A 20,864-nucleotide genomic window follows, 5' to 3' on the forward strand; every position below is an offset into this window, starting at 1 on the left:
GGGAAACATTGAGCTACCAGTCAATCAATCACAACCACTGCTTGGCCTATCACCTGAGAAAATGAGAATCAAAAATCACAGGCTGGCAAACCTGTACGCCAGCAATATTTACCATAGCCAGCACTTGGAAGCAATGAAAATGTCCATCAACCGAGGAATGCACCAAGAAGAAGTGGTCCACGTACACAATGGAATATTACTCTAATAATAAATATAAATTAAATTAAAAACAAACAAAAGCAAGGAGACATCAACATTTGTGGGTTTATCCGGGCACATTGCACTCTAATTTATAACCGAAGAACACCACTGGCCGGTAGGTCTGTTTCCCTAGTACCAGCATGGGGAACGTAGAAAGGCTGCCGCTCTCTGGCCATTACCTGCAAAAGCAGGTTTAAAGCCTGAGCTAATGGTCACTTCATATGAACAAGTACTTCAGGGCTGTAAATGAAACCTGCCCTCAAAATGTCTTGAGGGAGATAATGGCCAAACTATTTCAAATGGTGACACATCCTTTAAGAAAACACTTTGAAGAAATAAGCTCTAATCACAGCTGGAAAAATTAAAAGGACATGTCTTAAAGCTCAATTTCAACACATTATGAGACACATGCAAATTCAACCACAAAGAGGTATCAGCTCACACCACTCAGAATAACCATCAGCAAAAACTACAAAGAATAAATGCTGAAGGTGCTGGGAAGAAATACATACCCTCCACTTTAAATGGGACGTAACCTGGAAAGAGCCACTAAGGAGAACAGAATAGAGGTGCCTTTAAAAGGTAACCATTGAGCTACCATATGATCTAGCAGACCTATGCCTAGACCTATAAACGAAGAAGAGAGAATTGGAAGGACACAGGCACGCAAATCTACATTGCATAGTATTACAATAGCCAAGATATGGAAGTAACCAAAAAGTCCACCGACAGATGGGTGGACAAAGAAGTACTGCTACCTGTACAGATGGAATAAGAGCTAGTGAAAAAATGAAACAATGCCATTTGCAGCACCATAGATGAGTCTAGAAGTAATCACGCAACTTGGAGTAAGTGAGAAAGCGAAAGACACATATCCTATCATATCACATATAGGTGTTACCTAAAAAATGATACAAACAAAGATATTTCCACAGAGAAACACTATCATAGATTCATTAAAAAAACTTATGGTTCACCAAATGGAAAGGTGTGAGGATTGGATACATTACCATATTGAGGTTAACAGAGAGATACAAACACATGTGAAATATATAATCACCAAAGACCTACGCAATACCAAGAGAAGACTACTCAACATTGTGTCATAACCTACATGGGAAAAGGATCCGAAGAATAGATATATGCATATGTGTGAAAGAACCACATCTTGCACACCTAGAACAAACAAAACATTGTAATCAAGTTTGCTGTGATAAGAAATAAAAATTAAGTTCAAAATACCAACAAGAAGTAATGAGACATAAACTTAAAGGGCTTTTTCCTCGCACATTCCATTCTAATTTACAACCTAGAACACCACTTCCAGTAAGGCTCTGTTGCCCTAGAAACCAGATTTGGTAAAGGAGAAATGCTGCCGCCTTGTGGCCGATTCCCGCAAGAGCAGCTTTTAACCCACAGCTAATGGTCACTTACCATTCACAAGGACTCAGGGCTGTAAAGGACACCTGCCCTCAAAATTGTGCTGTGGTAGGGAATGGATACAAAAAATTCAAAACAGGCCAAATTTTCAAGAAGATAGTATGAAGAGGTAAGTTTTACTCACTCTCTTTTTAAAGAAAGGAAAATGGATAAAAGCTCCACCTCAGGAAGTATTAGACTCATGCAATCTAATCTACAAAAAGTTTTCAACTCACACCAGTCGACTGACCATTGGCAAAAAGTCTACAAACAATAAATGCTGAAGAGGTTTTAGAGAACTGTGTACCCTCTAGCTGCTGGTGAGATGCAAAAGGGTTAAACGCTAATAATGAGAACAGAAAGGAGCTGCGTTGAAAAGGAAAAATTGAGGTACCATTCAATCCAGCAGACGCACCAATGGGCCTCTCACCTGAGAAGACCAGAATGAAGAAGACCCGGGCTGCAAAAGCTGCACTGCAGCCTTATTCACCATAGACAAGACAGTGAAGCAACCAAAATGTCCATCAACAGATGAAAGGATAAAGAAGAAGTGGTCCATGTACACAATGAATACTAGCCATGGAAAACAATGAAACACTGCTCTTTGAGGCACCATAGATGATCTTGGAGATAATCACAGAACATGAGGTAAGTCGGAAAGCAAAAGTCCTATATCCTATGATATCACTTATAGGCGTTATCTAATAACTGACACAAATGAACATAATTCCACAGAGAAAGTCAATCACAGACTTATTAAAAAAAAACTATGCTTATCTAAAAGGAAAGGTGGGGGGAATGGATAAATGAAGATTAGCGTTACCATATGTATACAAATACATATTATATACATATATCAAAAAGACCGACCATATAGCAAGGAAGGTTTACGGAACACTCTGTAATAATTTACAGGGGAAGAGGATCTCTACATAAATAGGTATATAGAATATGTAGATGTACACCTTGGACAAGCAACATTCTAACCATTACCCCAATTGAAAAAATTAAAACAACGAACTAGGAGTAATGAGACATAAACTTATGGGGGGTTTTCCTGGCACATTCCATTCAAATTTACAACCTAGGCAAACGACTTCCAGAACGGCTCTGCTGCCCTAGTACCCAGATTTGGGAATGGAGAAATGCTGCATCCTTGTGGCCGTTTCCCACCACAGCAGCTTTAAACCCACTGCAAAAGGTCACTAAATATTCACCAATTGCAGGTCTGTAAATGACACCTGCCCTCCAAAAAATACTGAGGTCGAAAATCGACCAAAAAATTCTAGAGTGCAACCTTCCAAAAAGAAAATTTGAAGAGGTATATTATACTCACACTTTTGTTCTTTTTTCTTTTAACAGAAAAGAAAAAGGCGTGGAAAAATGATGAATTGTAGGAATTTTTACAGACATGTAAACCCAAATTACAAACACCTATCAGCTCACACCAGTCAGAATGGCCATCAACAAAAATGCTGCCAAAAATAAATGCTGATGTGATTGTGGAGCAATGCGTACCCTCGATTCTAAGGGGGACGTGGTAAGAGCCACAAATGAAAGCACAATTGAGGTGCCTTGAAAAGGTAAACGTTGAGCTACCATACCAGTCAATCAATCATAACCACTGCTGGGTCTATCACCTGAGAAAATGAAAATCAAAAATCACAGGCTGGCAATCCTGCACTCCAGCAATATTTACCATAGGCAACACTTGGAAGCAACGAAAATGTCCATCAACAGAGGAATGCACCAAGAAGAAGTGGTCCATGTACACAATGGAATATTAGCCTTGGAAAACTTTGAAGCACTACTCTTTGGGGCACCATAGATGAGCCTGGAGATAATCACAAAACATGAAGTAGGTCGGAAAGCAAAAGACCTATAGCCTATATTATCACTTATGGCATTACCTAATAACTGACACAGATGAACATATTTCCAAAGAGAAAGACACTCACAGGCTTAGAAAACAAAACAAACTATGCTCATCTAAAAGGAAAGGAGGGGGGAAATTGAGAAATGAGGATTAGTGTTACTATACATATACAAATACATATTATATACATGTATCAAAAAGACCGAACATATAGCAAGGGAGGTCGACGGAACACTGTAATATTTTACATGGGAAGAGGATCTGTACATTAATAGACATACATAATGTACAAATGAACCAGATTGTGTACACCTAGGACAAACAATATTCTAAACTTTACCCAGATTAAAAAAAAATTTAAAAACCAAGAAGAAGTAATGAGACATAAACTTAAGGGGATTTCTCCTGGCAAATTCCATTCTAATTTACAACCTAGGACAATGACTTCCAGAAAGGCTCTGCTGCCCTAGGACCCAGCTTGGGGAATGGAGAAATGCTACCTCCTTGTGGCCGTTTCCCACAACAGCAGCTTTGAATCCCCTGCAAAAGGTCACTAAATTTTCACCAACTTGCAGTTCTGTAAATGGCACCTGCCCTCCAGAAAATTTCTGCGGTCAAAAATCGACCAAAAAATTCAAAAGAGGGCAACCTTCGAAGAAGACAGTTTCAAGAGCTATATTGTACTCACGGTTTTTTCTTTTAAGAGAAAAGAAAAAGGCGTAGGAATATGATGAATTTAAAAAATTTTTAATGACATGCATACCCATATTACAAAAACCTATCAGCTCACAGCAGTCAGAATGGCCATTAGGAAAAATGCTGCCAAAAATAAACGGTGAAGGGAGTGTGGAGAAATGCGTACCCTCGGTTGTAAGGGGGGGGCATGTAAAGAGCCACTAATGAAAACACAATGTAGGTGCTTTGAAAAGGGAAATATTGAGCTACCAGTCAATCAATCACAACCACTGCTTGGCCTATCACCTGAGAAAATGAGAATGAAAAAGTGACAGGCGGGCAAACCTGTACGCCAGCAATATTTACCATAGCCAGCACTTGGAAGCAATGAAAATGTCCATCAACCGAGGAATGCACCAAGAAGAAGTGGTCCACGTACACAATGGAATATTACTCTAATAATAAATATAAATTAAATTTAAAAACAAACAAAAGCAAGGAGACATCAACATTTGTGGGTTTACCCGGGCACATTGCACTCTAATTTATAACCGAAGAATACCACTGGCCGGTAGGTCTGTTTCCCTAGTACCAGCATGGAGAACGTAGAAAGGCTGCCGCTCTCTGGCCGTTACCTGCAAAAGCAGGTTTAAAGCCTGAGCTAATGGTCACTTCATATGAACAAGTACTGCAGGGCTGTAAATGAAACCTGCCCTCAAAATGTCTTGAGGGAGATAATGGCCAAAATATTTCAAATGGTGACACATACTTTAAGAAAACACTTTGAAGTAATAAGCTCTAATCACAGCTCGAAAAATAAAATGGACATGTCTTAACGCTCAACTTCAATGCATTATGAGACACATGCAAATTCAACCACAAAGAGGTATCAGCTCACACCACTCAGAATAACCATCAGCAAAAACTACAAAGAATAAATGCTGAAGGTGCTGGGAAGAAATACATACCCTCCACTTTAAGTGGGATGTAACCTGGAAAAAGCCACTAAGGAGAACAGAATAGAGCTGCCTATAAAAGGTAAACATTCAGCTACCATATGATCCAGCAGACCTATTCTTGGACCTATAAACTAAGAAGACAGAACTGAAAGGACACAGGCACGCAAATCTACATTGCATAGTATTACAATAGCCAAGATATGGAAGTAACCAAAAAGTCCACCGACAGATGGGTGGACAAAGAAGAACTGCTACCTGTACAGATGGAATAGGAGCTAGTGAAAAAATTAAACAATGCCATTTGCAGCACCATAGATGAGTCGAGAAGTAATCAGTCAACTTGGAGTAAGTGAGAAAGCGAAAGACACATATCCTATCATATCACATATAGGTGTTACCTAAAAAATGATACAAAGATATTTCCACAGAGAAACACTATCATAGATTCATTAAAAAAACTTATGGTTCACCAAATGGAAAGGTGTGAGGATTGGATACATTACCATATTGAGGTTAACAGAGAGATACAAACACATGTGAAATATATAATCACCAAAGACCTACGCAATACCAAGAGAAGACTACTCAACATTGTGTCATAACCTACATGGGAAAAGGATCCGAAGAAGAATAGATATATGCATATGTGTGAAAGAACCACATCTTGCACAACTAGAACAAACAAAACATTGTAATCAAGTTTGCTGTGATAAAAAATAAAAATTAAGTTCAAAATACCAACAAGAGGTAATGAGACATAAACTTAAAGGGCTTTTTCCTCGCACATTCCATTCTAATTTACCACCTAGAACACCACTTCCAGTAAGGCTCTGTTGCCCTAGTAACCAGATTTGGTAAAGGAGAAATGCTGCCGCCTTGTGGCCGATTCCCACAAGAGCAGCTTTTAACCCACTGCTAATGGTCACTTACCATTCACAAGGACTCAGAGCTGTAAAGACACCTGCCCTCAAAATTGTGCTGAGGTAGGGAATGGATAAAAAAAATTCAAAACAGGCAAAATTTTCAAGAAGATAGTATGAAGAGGTAAGTTTTACTCACTCTCTTTTTAAAGAAAGGAAAATGGATAAACGCTCCACCTCAGGAAGTATTAGACTCATGCAATCTAATCTACAAAATGTTTTCAACTCACACCAGTCGACTGACCATTGGCAAAAAGTCTACAAACAATAAATGCTGAAGGGGTTTTAGAGAACTGTGTACCCTCTAGCTGCTGGTGAGATGTAAAAGGGTTAAACGCTAATAATGAGAACAGAAAGGAGCTGCGTTGAAAAGGAAAAATTGAGGTACCATTCAATCCAGCAGGCGCACCAATGGGCCTCTCACCTGAGAAGACCAGAATGAAGACCCGGGCTGCAAAAGTTGCACTGCAGCCTTATTCACAATAGACAAGACAGTGAAGCAACCAAAATGTCCATCAACAGATGAAAGGATAAAGAAGAAGTGGTCCATGTACACAATGAATACTAGCCATGGAAAACAATGAAACACTGCTCTTTGAGGCACCATAGATGATCTTGGAGATAATCACAGAACATGAGGTAAGTCGGAAAGCAAAAGTCCTATATCCTATGATATCACTTATAGGCGTTATCTAATAACTGACACAAATGAACATAATTCCACAGAGAAAGTCAATCACAGACTTATTAAAAAAAAACTATGCTTATCTAAAAGGAAAGGTGGGGGGAATGGATAAATGAAGATTAGCGTTACCATATGTATACAAATACATATTATATACATATATCAAAAAGACCGACCATATAGCAAGGAAGGTTTAGGGAACACTGTGTAATAATTTACACGGGAAGAGGATCTCTACATAAATAGGTATATAGAATATGTAGATGTACACCTTGGACAAGCAACATTCTAACCATTACCCCAATTGAAAAAATTAAAACAACGAACTAGGAGTAATGAGACATAAACTTATGGGGGGTTTTCCTGGCACATTCCATTCAAATTTACAACCTAGGCAAACGACTTCCAGAACGGCTCTGCTGCCCTAGTACCCAGATTTGGGAATGGAGAAATGCTGCATCCTTGTGGCCGTTTCCCACCACAGCAGCTTTAAACCCACTGCAAAAGATCACTAAATATTCACCAATTGCAGGTCTGTAAATGACACCTGCCCTCCAAAAAATAATGAGGTCGAAAATCGACCAAAAAATTCTAGAGTGCAACCTTCCAAAAAGAAAATTTGAAGAGGTATATTATACTCACACTTTTGTTCTTTTTTCTTTTAACAGAAAAGAAAAAGGCGTGGAAAAATGATGAATTGTAGGAATTTTTACAGACATGTAAACCCAAATTACAAACACCTATCAGCTCACACCAGTCAGAATGGCCATCAACAAATATGCTGCAAACAAGAAATGCTGACGTGATTGTGGAGAAGTGCGTACCCTCGATTCTAAGGGGGACGTGGTAAGAGCCACTAATGACAGCACAATTGAGGTGCCTTGAAAAGGTAAACGTTGAGCTACCATACCAGTCAATCAATCATAACCACTGCTGGGTCTATCACCTGAGAAAATGAAAATCAAAAATCACAGGCTGGCAATCCTGCCCTCCAGCAATATTTACCATAGGCAACACTTGGAAGCAAGGAAAATGTCCATCAACAGAGGAATGCACCAAGAAGAAGTGGTCCATGTACACAATGGAATATTAGCCATGGAAAACACTGAAGCGCTGCTCTTTGAGGCACCACAGATGAGCCTGGAGATAATCACAAAACATGAAGTAGGTCGGAAAGCAAAAGACCTATAGCCTATATAATCACTTATGGCCTTATCTAATAACTGACACAGATGAACATATTTCCAAAGAGAAAGACACTCACAGGCTTAGAAAACAAAACAAACTATGCTCATCTAAAAGGAAAGGAGGGGGGAAATTGAGAAATGAGGATTAGTGTTACTATACATATACAAATACATATTATATACATGTATCAAAAAGACCGAACATATAGCAAGGGAGGTCGATGGAACACTGTAATATTTTACATGGGAAGAGCATCTGTACATTAATAGACATACATAATGTACAAATGGACCATATGGTGTACACCCAGGACAAACAATATTCTAAACTTTACCCAGATTAAAAAAATTTTAAAAACCAAGAAGAAGTAATGAGACATAAACTTATGGGGATTTCTCCTGGCAAATTCCATTCTAATTTATAACCTAGGACAATGACTTCCAGAAGGGCTCTGCTGCCCTAGTACCCAGATTGGGGAATGGAGAAAAGCTACCTCCTTGTGGACGTTTCCCACAACAGCAGCTTTGAACCCACTGCAAAAGGTCACTAAATTTTCACCAACTTGCAGTTCTGTAAATGACACCTGCCCTCCAAAAAATTTCTGGGGTCAAAAATCGACCAAAAAATTCAAAAGAGGGCAACCTTCGAAGAAGTCAATTTCAAGAGCTGTATTATACTTACGGTTTTTTTCTTTTAAGAGAAAAGAAAAAGGCGTAGGAATATGATGAATTTAAAAATTTTAATGTCATGCATACCCATATTACAAAAACCTATCAGCTCACAGCAATCAGAATGGCCATTAGGAAAAATGCTGCCAAAAATAAACGGTGAAGGGAGTGTGGAGAAATGCGTACCCTCGGTTGTAAGGGGGGGCATGTAAAGAGCCACTAATGAAAACACAACGTAGGTGCTTTGAAAAGGGAAACATTGAGCTACCAGTCAATCAATCACAACCACTGCTTGGCCTATCACCTGAGAAAATGAGAATGAAAAATCACAGGCTGGTAAACCTGTACGCCAGCAATATTTACCATAGCCAGCACTTGGAAGCAATGAAAATGTCCATCAACCGAGGAATGCACCAAGAAGAAGTGGTCCACGTACACAATGGAATATTACTCTAATAATAAATATAAATTAAATTAAAAACAAACAAAAGCAAGGAGACATCAACATTTGTGGGTTTATCCGGGCACATTGCACTCTAATTTATAACCGAAGAACACCACTGGCCGGTAGGTCTGTTTCCCTAGTACCAGCATGGGGAACGTAGAAAGGCTGCCGCTCTCTGGCCATTACCTGCAAAAGCAGGTTTAAAGCCTGAGCTAATGGTCACTTCATATGAACAAGTACTTCAGGGCTGTAAATGAAACCTGCCCTCAAAATGTCTTGAGGGAGATAATGGCCAAACTATTTCAAATGGTGACACATACTTTAAGAAAACACTTTGAAGAAATAAGCTCTAATCACAGCTGGAAAAATTAAAAGGACATGTCTTAAAGCTCAATTTCAACACATTATGAGACACATGCAAATTCAACCACAAAGAGGTATCAGCTCACACCACTCAGAATAACCATCAGCAAAAACTACAAAGAATAAATGCTGAAGGTGCTGGGAAGAAATACATACCCTCCACTTTAAGTGGGACGTAACCTGGAAAGAGCCACTAAGGAGAACAGAATAGAGGTGCCTTTAAAAGGTAACCATTGAGCTACCATATGATCTAGCAGACCTATGCCTAGACCTATAAACGAAGAAGAGAGAATTGGAAGGACACAGGCACGCAAATCTACATTGCATAGTATTACAATAGCCAAGATATGGAAGTAACCAAAAAGTCCACCGACAGATGGGTGGACAAAGAAGTACTGCTACCTGTACAGATGGAATAAGAGCTAGTGAAAAAATGAAACAATGCCATTTGCAGCACCATAGATGAGTCTAGAAGTAATCACGCAACTTGGAGTAAGTGAGAAAGCGAAAGACACATATCCTATCATATCACATATAGGTGTTACCTAAAAAATGATACAAACAAAGATATTTCCACAGAGAAACACTATCATAGATTCATTAAAAAAACTTATGGTTCACCAAATGGAAAGGTGTGAGGATTGGATACATTACCATATTGAGGTTAACAGAGAGATACAAACACATGTGAAATATATAATCACCAAAGACCTACGCAATACCAAGAGAAGACTACTCAACATTGTGTCATAACCTACATGGGAAAAGGATCCGAAGAATAGATATATGCATATGTGTGAAAGAACCACATCTTGCACACCTAGAACAAACAAAACATTGTAATCAAGTTTGCTGTGATAAGAAATAAAAATTAAGTTCAAAATACCAACAAGAAGTAATGAGACATAAACTTAAAGGGCTTTTTCCTCGCACATTCCATTCTAATTTACAACCTAGAACACCACTTCCAGTAAGGCTCTGTTGCCCTAGAAACCAGATTTGGTAAAGGAGAAATGCTGCCGCCTTGTGGCCGATTCCCGCAAGAGCAGCTTTTAACCCACAGCTAATGGTCACTTACCATTCACAAGGACTCAGGGCTGTAAAGGACACCTGCCCTCAAAATTGTGCTGAGGTAGGGAATGGATACAAAAAATTCAAAACAGGCCAAATTTTCAAGAAGATAGTATGAAGAGGTAAGTTTTACTCACTCTCTTTTTAAAGAAAGGAAAATGGATAAAAGCTCCACCTCAGGAAGTATTAGACTCATGCAATCTAATCTACAAAAAGTTTTCAACTCACACCAGTCGACTGACCATTGGCAAAAAGTCTACAAACAATAAATGCTGAAGGGGTTTTAGAGAACTGTGTACCCTCTAGCTGCTGGTGAGATGTAAAAGGGTTAAACGCTAATAATGAGAACAGAAAGGAGCTGCGTTGAAAACGAAAAATTGAGGTACCATTCAATCCAGCAGGCGCACCAATGGGCCTCTCACCTGAGAAGACCAGAATGAAGACCCGGGCTGCAAAAGTTGCACTGCAGCCTTATTCACAATAGACAAGACAGTGAAGCAACCAAAATGTCCATCAACAGATGAAAGGATAAAGAAGAAGTGGTCCATGTACACAATGAATACTAGCCATGGAAAACAATGAAACACTGCTCTTTGAGGCACCATAGATGATCTTGGAGATAATCACAGAACATGAGGTAAGTCGGAAAGCAAAAGTCCTATATCCTATGATATCACTTATAGGCGTTATCTAATAACTGACACAAATGAACATAATTCCACAGAGAAAGTCAATCACAGACTTATTAAAAAAAAACTATGCTTATCTAAAAGGAAAGGTGGGGGGAATGGATAAATGAAGATTAGCGTTACCATATGTATACAAATACATATTATATACATATATCAAAAAGACCGACCATATAGCAAGGAAGGTTTAGGGAACACTGTGTAATAATTTACACGGGAAGAGGATCTCTACATAAATAGGTATATAGAATATGTAGATGTACACCTTGGACAAGCAACATTCTAACCATTACCCCAATTGAAAAAATTAAAACAACGAACTAGGAGTAATGAGACATAAACTTATGGGGGGTTTTCCTGGCACATTCCATTCAAATTTACAACCTAGGCAAACGACTTCCAGAACGGCTGTGCTGCCCTAGTACCCAGATTTGGGAATGGAGAAATGCTGCATCCTTGTGGCCGTTTCCCACAACAGCAGTTTTAAACCCACTGCAAAAGGTCACTAAATATTCACCAATTGCAGGTCTGTAAATGACACCTGCCCTCCAAAAAATACTGAGGTCGAAAATCAACCCAAAAATTCTAGAGTGCAACCTTCCAAAAAGAAAATTTGAAGAGGTATATTATACTCACACTTTTTTTCTTTTTTCTTTTAACAGAAAACAAAAAGGCGTGGAAAAATGATGAATTGTAGGAATTTTTACAGACATGTAAACCCAAATTACAAAAACCTATCAGCTCACACCAGTCAGAATGGCCATCAACAAAAATGCTGCCAAAAATAAATGCTGACGTGATTGTGGAGCAATGCGTACCCTCGATTCTAAGGGGGACGTGGTAAGAGCCACAAATGAAAGCACAATTGAGGTGCCTTGAAAAGGTAAACGTTGAGCTACCATACCAGTCAATCAATCATAACCACTGCTGGGTCTATCACCTGAGAAAATGAAAATCAAAAATCACAGGCTGGCAATCCTGCACTCCAGCAATATTTACCATAGGCAACACTTGGAAGCAACGAAAATGTCCATCAACAGAGGAATGCACCAAGAAGAAGTGGTCCATGTACACAATGGAATATTAGCCTTGGAAAACTTTGAAGCACTACTCTTTGGGGCACCATAGATGAGCCTGGAGATAATCACAAAACATGAAGTAGGTCGGAAAGCAAAAGACCTATAGCCTATATTATCACTTATGGCATTACCTAATAACTGACACAGATGAACATATTTCCAAAGAGAAAGACACTCACAGGCTTAGAAAACAAAACAAACTATGCTCATCTAAAAGGAAAGGAGGGGGGAAATTGAGAAATGAGGATTAGTGTTACTATACATATACAAATACATATTATATACATGTATCAAAAAGACCGAACATATAGCAAGGGAGGTCGACGGAACACTGTAATATTTTACATGGGAAGAGGATCTGTACATTAATAGACATACATAATGTACAAATGAACCAGATTGTGTACACCTAGGACAAACAATATTCTAAACTTTACCCAGATTAAAAAAAAATTTAAAAACCAAGAAGTAATGAGACATAAACTTAAGGGGATTTCTCCTGGCAAATTCCATTCTAATTTACAACCTAGGACAATGACTTCCAGAAAGGCTCTGCTGCCCTAGGACCCAGCTTGGGGAATGGAGAAATGCTACCTCCTTGTGGCCGTTTCCCACAACAGCAGCTTTGAATCCCCTGCAAAAGGTCACTAAATTTTCACCAACTTGCAGTTCTGTAAATGGCACCTGCCCTCCAGAAAATTTCTGCGGTCAAAAATCGACCAAAAAATTCAAAAGAGGGCAACCTTCGAAGAAGACAGTTTCAAGAGCTATATTGTACTCACGGTTTTTTCTTTTAAGAGAAAAGAAAAAGGCGTAGGAATATGATGAATTTAAAAAATTTTTAATGACATGCATACCCATATTACAAAAACCTATCAGCTCACAGCAGTCAGAATGGCCATTAGGAAAAATGCTGCCAAAAATAAACGGTGAAGGGAGTGTGGAGAAATGTGTACCCTCGGTTGTAAGGGGGGGGCATGTAAAGAGCCACTAATGAAAACACAATGTAGGTGCTTTGAAAAGGGAAATATTGAGCTACCAGTCAATCAATCACAACCACTGCTTGGCCTATCACCTGAGAAAATGAGAATGAAAAAGTGACAGGCGGGCAAACCTGTACGCCAGCAATATTTACCATAGCCAGCACTTGGAAGCAATGAAAATGTCCATCAACCGAGGAATGCACCAAGAAGAAGTGGTCCACGTACACAATGGAATATTACTCTAATAATAAATATAAATTAAATTTAAAAACAAACAAAAGCAAGGAGACATCAACATTTGTGGGTTTACCCGGGCACATTGCACTCTAATTTATAACCGAAGAATACCACTGGCCGGTAGGTCTGTTTCCCTAGTACCAGCATGGAGAACGTAGAAAGGCTGCCGCTCTCTGGCCGTTACCTGCAAAAGCAGGTTTAAAGCCTGAGCTAATGGTCACTTCATATGAACAAGTACTGCAGGGCTGTAAATGAAACCTGCCCTCAAAATGTCTTGAGGGAGATAATGGCCAAAATATTTCAAATGGTGACACATACTTTAAGAAAACACTTTGAAGTAATAAGCTCTAATCACAGCTCGAAAAATAAAATGGACATGTCTTAACGCTCAACTTCAATGCATTATGAGACACATGCAAATTCAACCACAAAGAGGTATCAGCTCACACCACTCAGAATAACCATCAGCAAAAACTACAAAGAATAAATGCTGAAGGTGCTGGGAAGAAATACATACCCTCCACTTTAAGTGGGATGTAACCTGGAAAAAGCCACTAAGGAGAACAGAATAGAGCTGCCTATAAAAGGTAAACATTCAGCTACCATATGATCCAGCAGACCTATTCTTGGACCTATAAACTAAGAAGACAGAACTGAAAGGACACAGGCACGCAAATCTACATTGCATAGTATTACAATAGCCAAGATATGGAAGTAACCAAAAAGTCCACCGACAGATGGGTGGACAAAGAAGAACTGCTACCTGTACAGATGGAATAGGAGCTAGTGAAAAAATTAAACAATGCCATTTGCAGCACCATAGATGAGTCGAGAAGTAATCAGTCAACTCGGAGTAAGTGAGAAAGCGAAAGACACATATCCTATCATATCACATATAGGTGTTACCTAAAAAATGATACAAAGATATTTCCACAGAGAAACACTATCATAGATTCATTAAAAAAACTTATGGTTCACCAAATGGAAAGGTGTGAGGATTGGATACATTACCATATTGAGGTTAACAGAGAGATACAAACACATGTGAAATATATAATCACCAAAGACCTACGCAATACCAAGAGAAGACTACTCAACATTGTGTCATAACCTACATGGGAAAAGGATCCGAAGAAGAATAGATATATGCATATGTGTGAAAGAACCACATCTTGCACAACTAGAACAAACAAAACATTGTAATCAAGTTTGCTGTGATAAAAAATAAAAATTAAGTTCAAAATACCAACAAGAGGTAATGAGACATAAACTTAAAGGGCTTTTTCCTCGCACATTCCATTCTAATTTACCACCTAGAACACCACTTCCAGTAAGGCTCTGTTGCCCTAGTAACCAGATTTGGTAAAGGAGAAATGCTGCCGCCTTGTGGCCGATTCCCACAAGAGCAGCTTTTAACCCACTGCTAATGGTCACTTACCATTCACAAGGACTCAGAGCTGTAAAGACACCTGCCCTCAAAATTGTGCTGAGGTAGGGAATGGATAAAAAAAATTCAAAACAGGCAAAATTTTCAAGAAGATAGTATGAAGAGGTAAGTTTTACTCACTCTCTTTTTAAAGAAAGGAAAATGGATAAACGCTCCACCTCAGGAAGTATTAGACTCATGCAATCTAATCTACAAAATGTTTTCAACTCACACCAGTCGACTGACCATTGGCAAAAAGTCTACAAACAATAAATGCTGAAGGGGTTTTAGAGAACTGTGTACCCTCTAGCTGCTGGTGAGATGTAAAAGGGTTAAACGCTAATAATGAGAACAGAAAGGAGCTGCGTTGAAAACGAAAAATTGAGGTACCATTCAATCAAGCAGGCGCACCAATGGGCCTCTCACCTGAGAAGACCAGAATGAAGACCCGGGCTGCAAAAGTTGCACTGCAGCCTTATTCACAATAGACAAGACAGTGAAGCAACCAAAATGTCCATCAACAGATGAAAGGATAAAGAAGAAGTGGTCCATGTACACAATGAATACTAGCCATGGAAAACAATGAAACACTGCTCTTTGAGGCACCATAGATGATCTTGGAGATAATCACAGAACATGAGGTAAGTCGGAAAGCAAAAGTCCTATATCCTATGATATCACTTATAGGCGTTATCTAATAACTGACACAAATGAACATAATTCCACAGAGAAAGTCAATCACAGACTTATTAAAAAAAAACTATGCTTATCTAAAAGGAAAGGTGGGGGGAATGGATAAATGAAGATTAGCGTTACCATATGTATACAAATACATATTATATACATATATCAAAAAGACCGACCATATAGCAAGGAAGGTTTAGGGAACACTGTGTAATAATTTACACGGGAAGAGGATCTCTACATAAATAGGTATATAGAATATGTAGATGTACACCTTGGACAAGCAACATTCTAACCATTACCCCAATTGAAAAAATTAAAACAACGAACTAGGAGTAATGAGACATAAACTTATGGGGGGTTTTCCTGGCACATTCCATTCAAATTTACAACCTAGGCAAACGACTTCCAGAACGGCTCTGCTGCCCTAGTACCCAGATTTGGGAATGGAGAAATGCTGCATCCTTGTGGCCGTTTCCCACCACAGCAGCTTTAAACCCACTGCAAAAGGTCACTAAATATTCACCAATTGCAGGTCTGTAAATGACACCTGCCCTCCAAAAAATAATGAGGTCGAAAATCGAGCAAAAAATTCTAGAGTGCAACCTTCCAAAAAGAAAATTTGAAGAGGTATATTATACTCACACTTTTGTTCTTTTTTCTTTTAACAGAAAAGAAAAAGGCGTGGAAAAATGATGAATTGTAGGAATTTTTACAGACATGTAAACCCAAATTACAAACACCTATCAGCTCACACCAGTCAGAATGGCCATCAACAAATATGCTGCAAACAAGAAATGCTGACGTGATTGTGGAGAAGTGCGTACCCTCGATTCTAAGGGGGACGTGGTAAGAGCCACTAATGACAGCACAATTGAGGTGCCTTGAAAAGGTAAACGTTGAGCTACCATACCAGTCAATCAATCATAACCACTGCTGGGTCTATCACCTGAGAAAATGAAAATCAAAAATCACAGGCTGGCAATCCTGCCCTCCAGCAATATTTACCATAGGCAACACTTGGAAGCAAGGAAAATGTCCATCAACAGAGGAATGCACCAAGAAGAAGTGGTCCATGTACACAATGGAATATTAGCCATGGAAAACACTGAAGCGCTGCTCTTTGAGGCACCACAGATGAGCCTGGAGATAATCACAAAACATGAAGTAGGTCGGAAAGCAAAAGACCTATAGCCTATATTATCACTTATGGCCTTATCTAATAACTGACACAGATGAACATATTTCCAAAGAGAAAGACACTCACAGGCTTAGAAAACAAAACAAACTATGCTCATCTAAAAGGAAAGGAGGGGGGAAATTGAGAAATGAGGATTAGTGTTACTATACATATACAAATACATATTATATACATGTATCAAAAAGACCGAACATATAGCAAGGGAGGTCGATGGAACACTGTAATATTTTACATGGGAAGAGCATCTGTACATTAATAGACATACATAATGTACAAATGGACCATATGGTGTACACCCAGGACAAACAATATTCTAAACTTTACCCAGATTAAAAAAATTTTAAAAACCAAGAAGAAGTAATGAGACATAAACTTATGGGGATTTCTCCTGGCAAATTCCATTCTAATTTATAACCTAGGACAATGACTTCCAGAAGGGCTCTGCTGCCCTAGTACCCAGATTGGGGAATGGAGAAAAGCTACCTCCTTGTGGACGTTTCCCACAACAGCAGCTTTGAACCCACTGCAAAAGGTCACTAAATTTTCACCAACTTGCAGTTCTGTAAATGACACCTGCCCTCCAAAAAATTTCTGGGGTCAAAAATCGACCAAAAAATTCAAAAGAGGGCAACCTTCGAAGAAGTCAATTTCAAGAGCTGTATTATACTTACGGTTTTTTTCTTTTAAGAGAAAAGAAAAAGGCGTAGGAATATGATGAATTTAAAAATTTTAATGTCATGCATACCCATATTACAAAAACCTATCAGCTCACAGCAATCAGAATGGCCATTAGGAAAAATGCTGCCAAAAATAAACGGTGAAGGGAGTGTGGAGAAATGCGTACCCTCGGTTGTAAGGGGGGGCATGTAAAGAGCCACTAATGAAAACACAACGTAGGTGCTTTGAAAAGGGAAACATTGAGCTACCAGTCAATCAATCACAACCACTGCTTGGCCTATCACCTGAGAAAATGAGAATCAAAAATCACAGGCTGGCAAACCTGTACGCCAGCAATATTTACCATAGCCAGCACTTGGAAGCAATGAAAATGTCCATCAACCGAGGAATGCACCAAGAAGAAGTGGTCCACGTACACAATGGAATATTACTCTAATAATAAATATAAATTAAATTAAAAACAAACAAAAGCAAGGAGACATCAACATTTGTGGGTTTATCCGGGCACATTGCACTCTAATTTATAACCGAAGAACACCACTGGCCGGTAGGTCTGTTTCCCTAGTACCAGCATGGGGAACGTAGAAAGGCTGCCGCTCTCTGGCCATTACCTGCAAAAGCAGGTTTAAAGCCTGAGCTAATGGTCACTTCATATGAACAAGTACTTCAGGGCTGTAAATGAAACCTGCCCTCAAAATGTCTTGAGGGAGATAATGGCCAAACTATTTCAAATGGTGACACATACTTTAAGAAAACACTTTGAAGAAATAAGCTCTAATCACAGCTGGAAAAATTAAAAGGACATGTCTTAAAGCTCAATTTCAACACATTATGAGACACATGCAAATTCAACCACAAAGAGGTATCAGCTCACACCACTCAGAATAACCATCAGCAAAAACTACAAAGAATAAATGCTGAAGGTGCTGGGAAGAAATACATACCCTCCACTTTAAGTGGGACGTAACCTGGAAAGAGCCACTAAGGAGAACAGAATAGAGGTGCCTTTAAAAGGTAACCATTGAGCTACCATATGATCTAGCAGACCTATGCCTAGACCTATAAACGAAGAAGAGAGAATTGGAAGGACACAGGCACGCAAATCTACATTGCATAGTATTACAATAGCCAAGATATGGAAGTAACCAAAAAGTCCACCGACAGATGGGTGGACAAAGAAGTACTGCTACCTGTACAGATGGAATAAGAGCTAGTGAAAAAATGAAACAATGCCATTTGCAGCACCATAGATGAGTCTAGAAGTAATCAGTCAACTCGGAGTAAGTGAGAAAGCGAAAGACACATATCCTATCATATCACATATAGGTGTTACCTAAAAAATGATACAAACAAAGATATTTCCACAGAGAAACACTATCATAGATTCATTAAAAAAACTTATGGTTCACCAAATGGAAAGGTGTGAGGATTGGATACATTACCATATTGAGGTTAACAGAGAGATACAAACACATGTGAAATATATAATCACCAAAGACCTACGCAATACCAAGAGAAGACTACTCAACATTGTGTCATAACCTACATGGGAAAAGGATCCGAAGAATAGATATATGCATATGTGTGAAAGAACCACATCTTGCACACCTAGAACAAACAAAACATTGTAATCAAGTTTGCTGTGATAAGAAATAAAAATTAAGTTCAAAATACCAACAAGAAGTAATGAGACATAAACTTAAAGGGCTTTTTCCTCGCACATTCCATTCTAATTTACAACCTAGAACACCACTTCCAGTAAGGCTCTGTTGCCCTAGAAACCAGATTTGGTAAAGGAGAAATGCTGCCGCCTTGTGGCCGATTCCCGCAAGAGCAGCTTTTAACCCACAGCTAATGGTCACTTACCATTCACAAGGACTCAGGGCTGTAAAGGACACCTGCCCTCAAAATTGTGCTGAGGTAGGGAATGGATACAAAAAATTCAAAACAGGCCAAATTTTCAAGAAGATAGTATGAAGAGGTAAGTTTTACTCACTCTCTTTTTAAAGAAAGGAAAATGGATAAAAGCTCCACCTCAGGAAGTATTAGACTCATGCAATCTAATCTACAAAAAGTTTTCAACTCACACCAGTCGACTGACCATTGGCAAAAAGTCTACAAACAATAAATGCTGAAGGGGTTTTAGAGAACTGTGTACCCTCTAGCTGCTGGTGAGATGTAAAAGGGTTAAACGCTAATAATGAGAACAGAAAGGAGCTGCGTTGAAAACGAAAAATTGAGGTACCATTCAATCCAGCAGGCGCACCAATGGGCCTCTCACCTGAGAAGACCAGAATGAAGACCCGGGCTGCAAAAGTTGCACTGCAGCCTTATTCACAATAGACAAGACAGTGAAGCAACCAAAATGTCCATCAACAGATGAAAGGATAAAGAAGAAGTGGTCCATGTACACAATGAATACTAGCCATGGAAAACAATGAAACACTGCTCTTTGAGGCACCATAGATGATCTTGGAGATAATCACAGAACATGAGGTAAGTCGGAAAGCAAAAGTCCTATATCCTATGATATCACTTATAGGCGTTATCTAATAACTGACACAAATGAACATAATTCCACAGAGAAAGTCAATCACAGACTTATTAAAAAAAAACTATGCTTATCTAAAAGGAAAGGTGGGGGGAATGGATAAATGAAGATTAGCGTTACCATATGTATACAAATACATATTATATACATATATCAAAAAGACCGACCATATAGCAAGGAAGGTTTAGGGAACACTGTGTAATAATTTACACGGGAAGAGGATCTCTACATAAATAGGTATATAGAATATGTAGATGTACACCTTGGACAAGCAACATTCTAACCATTACCCCAATTGAAAAAATTAAAACAACGAACTAGGAGTAATGAGACATAAACTTATGGGGGGTTTTCCTGGCACATTCCATTCAAATTTACAACCTAGGCAAACGACTTCCAGAACGGCTGTGCTGCCCTAGTACCCAGATTTGGGAATGGAGAAATGCTGCATCCTTGTGGCCGTTTCCCACAACAGCAGTTTTAAACCCACTGCAAAAGGTCACTAAATATTCACCAATTGCAGGTCTGTAAATGACACCTGCCCTCCAAAAAATACTGAGGTCGAAAATCAACCCAAAAATTCTAGAGTGCAACCTTCCAAAAAGAAAATTTGAAGAGGTATATTATACTCACACTTTTTTTCTTTTTTCTTTTAACAGAAAACAAAAAGGCGTGGAAAAATGATGAATTGTAGGAATTTTTACAGACATGTAAACCCAAATTACAAAAACCTATCAGCTCACACCAGTCAGAATGGCCATCAACAAAAATGCTGCCAAAAATAAATGCTGACGTGATTGTGGAGCAATGCGTACCCTCGATTCTAAGGGGGACGTGGTAAGAGCCACAAATGAAAGCACAATTGA

Source organism: Balaenoptera borealis, assembly GCF_965194805.1.
Source record: "Balaenoptera borealis genome assembly, chromosome: 9".
Lineage (NCBI taxonomy): Eukaryota > Metazoa > Chordata > Mammalia > Artiodactyla > Balaenopteridae > Balaenoptera > Balaenoptera borealis.